General features: G+C 42.2%; 1 long non-coding RNA gene across 1 annotated transcript; it reads left to right on the top strand.

Annotated features, from left to right (window-relative positions):
- Positions 1–2,321: 2,321 nt before the first annotated feature.
- Positions 2,322–11,105, top strand: LOC139381944 (uncharacterized). The gene is made up of 3 exons (XR_011628600.1): positions 2,322–2,848; positions 4,566–4,781; positions 10,713–11,105. It is a non-coding gene; the product is annotated as an uncharacterized lncRNA (long non-coding RNA).
- Positions 11,106–11,415: the final 310 nt, after the last annotated feature.

Here is an 11,415-nt window from a genome sequence, read left to right as displayed (position 1 = left end):
TGACCTGTTTCAAATGATCACTATAATGCTTAACATAGCCACTTTATATGCTCAGGAATTGGAAAATATCCTTTCTATTTCAGTTTGCTAAGTTCATATAAAATCATATAAGATAAAATAATGTCACGGGACTTATAAACATTACTTGTCTACTCAATGAACAAGACTACAGCCTATGGCATGGCGCATAGCCAGATAACATACATTAGGCCAACTCATATTCTGTCTTCTGAAATACATTTTCTTCATTTCATAATGTTTCTTTAGACCTGCCTAAAAGAAATAATGGCTTTATTGTGATGGTGTATATTACATTGATTTTATTATACTTGTTTAAATGTCGATGTGTAAAATGCACGCATCTGCGGCTTGTTTGTGTGGAGGCCTGGAGATGCTAAACATGTTTATGTTAATTAGGTCAGTTACCATGAGACCGGCAGTCTTTTGCATGACAATAACCAGCTGAGAACATTTCCTGGTCACCAATACCCTTACTAAAGTGTAAATACACAGACTCTTCAGTTATCACAACCACTCAAGTTCAATGTGTTCCTAACACAGGAGCTGAAACCACAAGGCCTATAGTCTATGCTGGTATTGTTTGCATGCTTTACATTGTTTAAAATGTGTGCAATCACACAAAGGATGCTTTTCCATTCAGATTGAAAACCACTCTGCACATACAGGTAACAACAGCAAGCAAAGATTTATGGAAACAAAGGGTTAGGAAGGTTTATCGTCTGCCTGTGAATTTTTTTTGAGTGAAAACATTTTACAATAAATTGTGTGTGTGCGTGCATATGTGTGCATGCTTTACTACCCATGATGTATACCGTGTGTATGCTTGGATGAACCATGTTGTAAGGGTTTTCCTCCTCCTCTTCGTCTGAGGAGGAGAAGCGAGAAGGATCGGAGGACCAATGCGCAGCGTGGTAAGTGTCCATGGTTGTTTATTTAAAAAACATAAGCTGAACACTATGAATACAAAAACAATAAACGTGAACAAACCGAAACAGTACCGTGTGGTGAAAAACACAGACACTGAAACAATCACCCACAAAACAACAGTGAAACCCAGGCTACCTAAGTATGATTCTCAATCAGAGACAACTAACAGCACCTGCCTCTGATTGAGAACCATACTAGGCCGAACACAGAAAACCAACCTAGAAACACAAAACATAGAATGCCCACCCAACTCACGTCCAGACCAACTAAAACAAACAAATAACACAAGAACTAGGGTCAGAACGTGACACATGTACTGTATATCTCAGTATGTCTTTACACTTTCAAGTGTTTATGGATGCACACCAGCAGTGTCTTCTCCACTAAAATGGCAGGTGAAATCCCAAGTTTGATTCACTATACAGCTGTGGAATTATGCTTCAGATGCTTGCCACTTGGGGAGGTGGCTCCGTATTCACAGCCCCCGATGCCTTCATAAATCAAGCTGCCTAATGTTCTGTGTGTTCGGGAGAGATCGAGCGAAAGAGAAATGCGCCTCATAGCAGTTTGTGGGTGGCAGTCCCCAGCAGAGCATATTATGTTGCGCTGTATGTTTTCTGAATACTAAGACCTTGACGCACACACACACACGCACACAGCTGACAGCCATGGCCACCTGGTGTTTGCTGCAGTATCCATTGTCATTGTTGGCCTATGAAGACAAAACCGCCCTGTCCACCCCTGAACAGGGTCCCTATCCGCTTTGTGTGTGAGTGTTGTCTGAAATGACTAGGAGCAGGCAGGCAGACTAACAGCACAGGGAATGGTAGAGGAAGTCATTCTCATAATTACATCCCTGTGAAACAGAGCAGAACTAGGGGAGCGGTAAACTTTATGTCTGCCCTATTTACAGTACTGTGGATGGTTTATTTAGCTGGTTGGAGGAGATGTTGTTGCTAAGTCAAATCAAAGGAATTGTTATAAATCCAAGGCAGATTACAGTACACATGGATGGTATAATGACTTTCATGAATAAGGCATTTGACTGGCGTTAGGCTGTTTATATAATTCAATTATAATATTTAATAACCTGTTTTCTAGCTCTGAACATAAATAAAACATGCATACAGAAACTTAATTACAAGATATCAGGAAGAATGGAAAGAAAACAGCACTAATCTGATACTAAAAGCATGTGTTAAAATGTCCATTGGTTGTACATGGAAGATGGGCATGAGTTTCATTCTTTCCCTCTCCTGCAGTAAAGACTTATCATGTTACACATCAGGTAAAGGGATCTGTGTGCCCCCCCCTCCCACCAGAGATCTGGTTAAAACCCCTCACTTCAAAGCACATAGAGCAGAGGGGAGGAAGATGGCACCTGTGTTTTTGTTCCGGTGCTGGATCCAGTATGATGGTGATAGAAGAGGAACAAGGATCTGAACTCTACAGCCCAGCAGGGTCTCTGAGGACTGTATGAACACAGTGACAGGAGTATCGGCGGAGTGAATGACAGAAGGGGGAGGCTGAAGAGCTGACTGTCAGACTCACTCAGATACCAATGTGCAATTCTGGATCACTCTGACACTCATCTGATATTAGGTGACGGGACAAAATAGAAGGAGAGAGGAAGATGTGAACTACATCTCCCAAACATGTAGTGAACTGATAAAAGGGGTTCATGGCCCCAAAACACTAACCTCAGGTTTACCCTGAGATATGTTGGGTGTTTGGAAGCTGTGTGTTGACAAGATGATGCAGCAGATTTTGAGGGACATGTACATCGATCTGGAATTGCTGGCAGAGCTCAACGAGGAGCAGAAGCAGATCATGTTCTATAAGGAGCAGGAAAGGCACTGGGATGAGAGGGAGAACCAGAACCAGGACCAGGCCAAGTAGGGTGAGTCTGGGTGTACTGTACTGAAATCGAACAATGTAGATTTAGACATGATTTTAGCTGTGTCTAAATCATGATTTCACAGGGATGTTTGATATTGGTACTGGTAAGTATGGTTTAAAACAATATTCCCAAAAGAAACTGGAGAGGTTGTGTTTGCTGTGTTTTTTGGTTGTGATTTGGAAATGATTATTATTATTTGACCATGCTGGTGTCATGACGTTGGCCTGGGGGTAAGTTTATGACAGTCATAAATACCACTTCCCCCCTTTTTCCTCTCTCTACCCTACTGATGTTACATTTGCAAAACCCTTGGTTAACATAGAGACTCTGGGAACATCAGAAGGTGGGGGGAAATTAACTATATTCTGGTAATCCGACAAATTTAACATATGCGGTGGTACTTAATGAATATGATGTCAGTTCGGTTGTCATCTGAGACATTCTCATCAATGATAAGATGACATAAGCTCTCCAGTGTAAAGTCTACACATCAGAGTTATCGGATTCACATGGAATTGTTGTTCAATTTAAATGTTTGAATATGACATTATTCGTGATGGGATGAAATGTGATTTTAGCTTCTAAAATGTGAGATTTTAGTTTTCATAAGTTAGGGCTCTGCTCAATCAGTGGCCCGCCCCTGTGAAGGGACATGGGCTATAAAACTTTTCAAACACACCACCCTCCTCTCCCTTCCTATATAAAGCCTTGACGACAATATAACCTCCTGTTCCAAGGATGTGGGGACGACGGTCCGATGTTAGAATGTTCAGATAATAACTACAGAACGAAGCCAACATCAGCGTGAGCTTTGGTTCCGAATGGTATGAACTTTGAATGGGCGGTAATTTAGAATGCATAAGATACTGTATTTACGATAGCACAGCTTTGCCCTTTGTTCCTCAGTCTTCCCGCTCTTTCACTCAAACCCAGCCCTTTTCTTTTGTGTAACAAGCTGTCATATCTTGTTCCGCCAGATAGGGATGTTTTCCTTTATGGCGTACTTTGTAATCAAGTTGATTAGTTATGTGTATATGTAATTCTGTGTGATTAGTTAGGTATTTAGTAAATAAATAATTAAACCTAATTTTGTATTGCTGATTCAACTTGTTAGCCAGGGTTCGTGCAGATAACCAAGAATTTATAACTTTCAGATGAGACTGAATTAAGGTGACGATTAATATTGACTGCTATTGATGTAAAATATTACTAGGTCTTTAAGAGTTTATTCGGAAGATAACAGCTCTATAAATATTATTTTGTGGTGCCCCGACCCCCTCTAGTTAATTACATTTACATGATTAGCTTAATCAGGTGATATTAATTACAGAAAAAATATTTTATAGAATAGCATGTCATATCACTTAATCCGGCATAGCCAAAGACGCGACACTGGTCATCTATGAACATTTGAACATCTTGGCCATGATCTGTTATAATCTCCACCCGGCACAGCAAGAAGAGGACTGGCCACCCCTCATAGCCTGGTTCCTCTCTAGGTTTCTTCCTAGGTTTTGGCCTTTCTAGGGAGTTTTTCCTAGCCACCGTGCTTCTACACCTGCATTGCTTGCTGGGGATTAAGGCTGGGTTTCTGTACAGCACTTTGAGATATCAGCTGATGTAAGAAGGGCTATATAAATACATTTGATTTGATTTTGTTGTTGTCATAGACAGTCAAAGGTGATGCTGACATGCTTACCTCACTGTACCCGCTCAGGCAGCAGGAGAAGTATCCAGTAGCTGCAGGGCAGTGATGGGGATGTGTGTGGGTGATGGGCGACGCCCCTGGAGATGAGCCTTATGATGACATCATTAAGGAGCTGATGGGGGGAGAAAGCCAGACGGCAGGCTCAGTAGGAGGCCAAGGAGCTCTGGTGACTGGGGAGGAGAAAGGATGCCCAGATAACCCAGTGCAGGGATTTGAATGCCAAAGGTAAACGATTGTGTTAAATGTTATGGAAGGGAAATGTGCCAGTGAGAGATTATATTGTAAGAGGGATGAGAGGGGCAGATAAGGAGATATCTGTTGTGTGTTATAGAGCCATAACTAGACAGAAACTCTCCAAACATGTCTTATACATAACAGCATGCACCTTGATGCGAAAAGACCCATGCCAATTTGGGCTTTGGGTAGGTTTTTCACCCATTCCGTTCACGACAAAAGTATATTTCAACAACCCTCCTGCTCAGACAAATCAAAGAGGCTGAGATTGAGAAGAAGTTCTGGGATGATATGCCGAAGGAAAAGGCCCATTTTGTTGCAGGGAAGTGGAAGGAAAAAACAGGGGACAGGCGGGCTGCCAAGCAGGAAGTGGAACGCATCCAGGAGGAGCTCAAGGTTGGGCAAAGACCGTGTGTGTTTCTGTGGGAGGGATCTGTGGGGCAGGGGGCAAAGTGATGGGGATCTTTGGTTGTGATTTGGAAATGTGAGTCAGATTACTTTCCCCATACAATCCAAGTGGTCAATGTCTTCTACAGAGATTGTGTTGATGCCCACCTTGAGGGCAAAGCATTTATTTGCTGGACTTGCTTACCAGATCAGTCCCATTAAATATGTAATTATTTAAGCTGCACGGTGCAACGCCACACTACTGTTAGAGAGGACGTCCCCTCAGTCTGCATCCCAGCTCCCCTGCTCTACAGGAGGGAGAAATTTGAGAGCAGGATTGGACGATCAATACTAAATCTGGGAAGCACACTAGCAGAGAGAATCATCCTTATTAGAGGGATCTGAGGGACAGGGGCAAAGTATTTGCCAGGGAGCGCACTGCACAGACCAACACTGTGCGTGTAGAGATGGCATATATGTATATGAGGATGGATCATGGAAAAGGATTTGTTCTCTATGAAAGGTAATAATCTTATACCTTCAAAGTAGAATGGGGGGATCTGAGGGGAGCTGGATGGGAATCTCTGGGGGGTGAGATCACCCATAGAGCCCCATAGAGCCCTGTTGGAGCATCGAAAGTCCTGGATGATGTAGAACCCGGACGAATGAGACCTACTTAAGAAACTCAGCAGAGCTCGTTTATCATTGCCCTCCTCTGTTGAGCTCGCCTGAAGGAAAAGGGCTGAGTCATTAAACGTTTCCCCGTCTGAAACTCTGGAAAAAGGAAGACAGACACAAACTGAGACAAAAATATGAAAAATTGAAGAGGCCAAAGTTGCATCACTAGACTATCTGTATCAAAATTAGGTCATTACTCTTCCACCAATTCAGTTTTCAATACAGTCAATTCACAACCCAATTCACAACAAAATCTTAAAAGACAATTTAACTGTGTCACGTCCTGATCTGTTTCACCTGTCTTTGTCTCCACCCCCCTCCAGTTGTCACCCATCTTCCCCATTATCCCCTTGGTACTTACACCTGTGTTTTCTGTCTGTCTGTGCGAGTTAGTTTTGTTCCTCAAACCTACCAGCGGGGTTCCCCTTGCTCCTGCCTTGGTTATTTTCTAGTTTTCCCAGTTTTGTCCTTTCTGCCTGCCGTCCAATACCTTTGCCCCACAACTCTGGATTACCGACCTCTGCTTGACCTGACCCTGGGCATGCCTGCCCTTGTACAGCTGCAGACGGATGACTGCCCGCTGGCCCCTGGTCGTCTTCCACAACATCCTCGACGTGTCCTCCTACAATGCCTTTGTTATATGGCGAGAGATCAAGCCTGACTGGATGCCTGGCAAGCGGAACAAGCGCAGGGTGTTCCTCGAGCAGCTGGGAAAGGCACTCGTGAAGCCGCTGATCCAAAGGCAGCAGCATCTCCCCCGCACCAAAGCGGCGTCAGCGCTTGTCAAAGTCCTACAGAGTGCTACGGCGGCGGCGGCTGCGGCGCCTCGTGATCAACAGCGCTCGTTGCCCCGGCCACCGGGGCAAGTAAGAGGAAGAGGTGTCAGCTCTGCCCACCCAAGAAGGACTCCAAGACACACAGGGTGTGCTGCAGGTGTAAGAAATACTTCTGCAAAGGCTGTTCACACGCCTACTGTCACACTTGCGCACATTGGGCCTTTAGCCAGGACGGGACAGGGTGACCCGGAGGACGCGGGGACTAGACACAATACCAGGACAACGGAAGGGTTAACATGAGTTTTATGTTTAACATGATTTGACTCACTACCTCATCTCTGTACCCCAAACATACAATTATTTGTAAGGTCCCTCAGCCGAGCAATGATTTTCTTTCTTTTTTTATTTATTTTACCCCCTTTTTTCTCCTGAATATCGTGGTATCCAATTGTTAGTAGCTACTATCTTGTCTCATCGCTACAACTCCCGTACGCGCTCGGGAGAGACGAAGGTTGAAAGTCATGCGTCCTCCGATACACAACCCAACCAAGCCGCACTGCTTCTTAACACAGCGCGCATCCAATCCGGAAGCCAGCCGCACCAATGTGTTGGAGGAAACACTGTGCACCTGGCAACCTTGGTTGGCGTGCACTGCGCCCAGCCCGCCACAGGAGTTGCTGGTGCGCGATGAGACAAGGATATCCCTACTGGCCAATCCCTCCCTAACCCGGACGACGCAATGCGGACCTCCCGGTCGCGGCCGGTTACGACAGAGCCTGGGCGCGAACCCAGAGTCTCTGGTGGCCTTAACCACTGCGCCACCCGGGAGGCCGAGCAATGAATTTCAAACACAGATTCAACCACAAAGACCAGGGAGGTTTTTGTAAGGTTGGTGGCAGGGAAGTCAGGTGCAGGAAAACAAACTTGGTATAAACTGAGTCATTTAATAAGAACTCACAAACTGCAAAAACCAAAATATACAAAAAATAATCAAATGGGTACAAAACCCATCGCGCACCAACACATATTAGCACTAACATACAATCAAACAATCTCCAACAAGGACATGAGGGGAAACAGAGGGTTAAAAACACATGTAATTGATGGGATTGGAACCAGGTGTGAAGGAAGACAAAACCAATAGAAAATGAATCAGTGATGGCTAGAAGATCGGTGACGAACACCGCCCGAACAAGGAGAGGGACCGACTTCAGCAGAAGTCGTGACAGTTTTCCAATGCTTCGAGCACCTATTGCTAGACGGGTAAAAATGAATTAAAAACAGACATTGTGTCAAGTTCGTCGTAAGAATTATCAGACCAAGGTGCAGCGTGATATGGTTTCCACATGTTTATTAACTGAAACGCACAAAAAACAATAAAGAATGAATGAAACATGAAGACAATGCAGTTCTCACTGGCAACTACACATAAACAAGATCCCACAAACAAAGGTGGGAAATATAACTACTTAAATATGACCCCCAATTAGAGACAACGATTAACAGCTGCCTTTAATTGGGAATCCTACAAAAAAACCAACATAGAAAAATAAACTAGAACACAACATAGACATAGATATACTAGATCACCCCCTAGTCACACCCTGACCTACTACACCATAGAGAAACAATGGCTCTCTATGGTCAGGGCGTGACACATTGAATATCCGTTTAAGCATGGTGAAGTTATTAATTACCCTTTGTGTGGTGTATCAATACACCCAGTCACTACAAAGATACAGGAGCCTTCCTAACCAGTTGGGAGAGGAAGGAAACCTCTCTGGGATTTCACCATGAGGTCAATGGTGATTTTAAAACAGTTAAATAGTTTTATGGTTGTGATTGGAGAAAACTGAGGATGGATCAACAACATTGCAGTTACTCCACAATGCTAACCTAAATGACAGAGTGAAAATAAGGAAGCCTGTAATGAATACACATTTTCCAAAACATGCATCCTGTTTGCAATAAGGCACTAAAGTAAAACTACAAAACAAATGTCAAAGAAATGAACTGTATGTCCTGAATACAAAGCATTATGTTAGGGGCAAATCCAACACAACACAACACTGTTGTTGGAGGTGCCTGAGTTGGAGGTGCCTGCATCATGTTATAGGTGTGTTTGTCATTTGGCAAGGATTATGGTGTTTTTTTGGAGATAAAAATAAATGGAATAGAGCTAGAGTAAAATCTGGTTCAGTCTGCTTTCCAACAGACACTGGGAGACAAATTCACCTTTAATTCACCTTTCAGCAGGATAATAACCAAAAACACAAGGCCAAATATACACTGGAGTTGCTTACCAAGACAACGTTGAATGTTCCTCAGTGGCCTAGTTACAGTTTTGACTTAAATCAGCTTGAAAATCTATGTCAAGACTTGAAAATAGCTGTCTAGCAATGATCAACAACCAACTTGACAGAGCTTGAAAAATTGTTTTAAGATCAATGTGCAAATATTGTACAATCCAGGTGTGCAAGTCTCTTAGACTTACCCAGAAAGACTTATGCAAATGTGATATTTCTGTATTTAATTTTCAATAAATTAGCAACCTTTTCTAAAACATGTTTTAACTTTGTCATTATGAGGTATTATGTGTAGATGGGTGAGAAAAAAATACATTTGAATTCAGGCTGTAACACAACAAAGTGTGGAATAAGACAAAGGGTATGAATACTTTCGGAAGGCACTGTAGCTTGTATTTGGTCGCAGGTGCAGGTATGGCTTAAAGATCACACAATTTACTTAAAGCTATCTGTGCAAATAGCACTGTTGGGTGATTTGAAAAGGCATAGTCAATCAATCAATATTATAATAATACTCTTAGTAAATATTTTCAGATCTAATTTGCAATCTGTAGAAACTATGACAATACAAAGGTTCAGAACTTTCGTGAAACATCACAGCAAAATTGAAAAATATATGGCAAGTAGAAAACTGGATGGTTTTCAAAACTGGATGGCTTTCAGAGATAGATGGGAGGGTTAAAGGGTAGCAAACAAACTAAAAACTTAAAAAGATCAACCGAAAATATACTGTGTCCGTGTACAATGTCCATAAAATGTATATAATATGTAAAAGCTGGGAATAAAAGCCTAAGTGTTGTTGTCCGTTGGTTTACTCCAATTAGGGGAGGGGTGTAAGGGTTGGGGGAAAATAATAAAGAAGGAAAATATGTTTTTTTAAATGAGAAAAAAAATATATGGGGGATTGGAAATGATGCAGACAAATACATTGATAGAGCCCACAATTTATATTCAATATTAAAACTGATTTACCCCACACCCAATAAAAAATGTATTATCATAAAAAAAAGTAGTTATAATAATAATAATAATAATAATAGTAATATGATGGGTTACATTCCCTATTGGTTACATTCACAGAAGAGTAGCCTTTGACCTAGAGAAACCCAATTGCTGTGCACATGTGGTGAATGCTTGCTTTGCAAAAAAGAACCCTGTGTGGTCTGAAACTCTGAATATGTTCACTGAGGTTCTATACACTGTATCTTCTTTCCACAGCATCAAACAACCTCAATTATCTTGCTGTCACTCACCAGTCTCCAGCAGGGGGAAAAAGCATTTTATCTACAACAAAACATAACAGCTAACAATTGTCCCGGTCAAAAGCTGCCTGTTTTCACTCTACAACTAAATGGTAATTACCTCCATGCAATGAATTACAAGGCCAATTTATTTCCCTGGAAATAAATTATTCAGTAAATTATTTCCACTTCAGTACAGATGATGAGCTAAATGCTTGTGTTCATCACAAGCAGTGTGTATGGAATATCATACTGGAGAATGAGGTCATTAATGTAGTCAATTAGAAGGTAGCCAAGTTGGACTAAGGAAGGGAAAGGGAGCAAACCCTAAATATTATAATAGGCCTACATTTCTCAGCAGGCCAAGGTACATTAGAAGATGCAGCAATCATGACAGTCAGGGACTTACAGGTCCTGTATTTACTGCCGACAGTCCTGTACAATTATTTTTGTGTTTTGTTACGAAATGATATGCAAATGTGTACGCCCACCTGTCTTTTGTTCACAACTCTGCACATATTTCTCCTCTGACAGAAACGCGAGGAGGAGAGACATCAAGGTGAGGAGATAAAACGTGCAGAGGAGAAGAGAGCGAGGGAGCTGTATATCTCCCTAGAGCAGGAACAAAGGAGTGAGAAGGATGAGAAGGAATGGGAGGCGCAACGTAAGTCAAGTCTTCCCTGCCTTTTCTCTCTACACCTGTTTTCCTTTCCATTGATCACCTCCTTCTCCATCCCTCATTTTTACATGAACCTCTTTTATTAATTTCTGTCCCTCCCTAAATACCAACTCCAAAACTTTTGTTGTTAATCCTCAAACTTTCCTACACCTGAAAACATTAAATGACCCCGGAAATCGATAGAACATCACTCATGGATGCACAAATAATATATAATATTCAAAATTGGTGAATCCAGTCTCCTTTTTACCTCATTTAACACCTGATTTACAAAAGTCACATCTCAATAGGTGGTTCAGATAAGTCAAAATCAAATCAAATGTATTTATATAGCCCTTCGTACATCAGCTGATATCTCAAAGTGCTATACAGAAACCCAGCATAAAACCCCAAACAGCAAGCAATGCAGGTGTAGAAGCACAGTGGCTAGGAAAAACTCCCTAGAAGTTTTTTTTAAGTCATGACATACCACAAGTGGAGGGCTGGGCCTTTCCTTGTTTGTTCCTTATTGTTTCTCAAGCAAAGAGGGGAAGGCCGATGACATTACAACTTCCCATC

The sequence above is a fragment of the Oncorhynchus clarkii genome, chromosome 23, assembly GCF_045791955.1.
Source record: "Oncorhynchus clarkii lewisi isolate Uvic-CL-2024 chromosome 23, UVic_Ocla_1.0, whole genome shotgun sequence".
NCBI lineage: Eukaryota > Metazoa > Chordata > Actinopteri > Salmoniformes > Salmonidae > Oncorhynchus > Oncorhynchus clarkii.
This window is presented reverse-complemented; position numbering and strand designations above follow the sequence as displayed.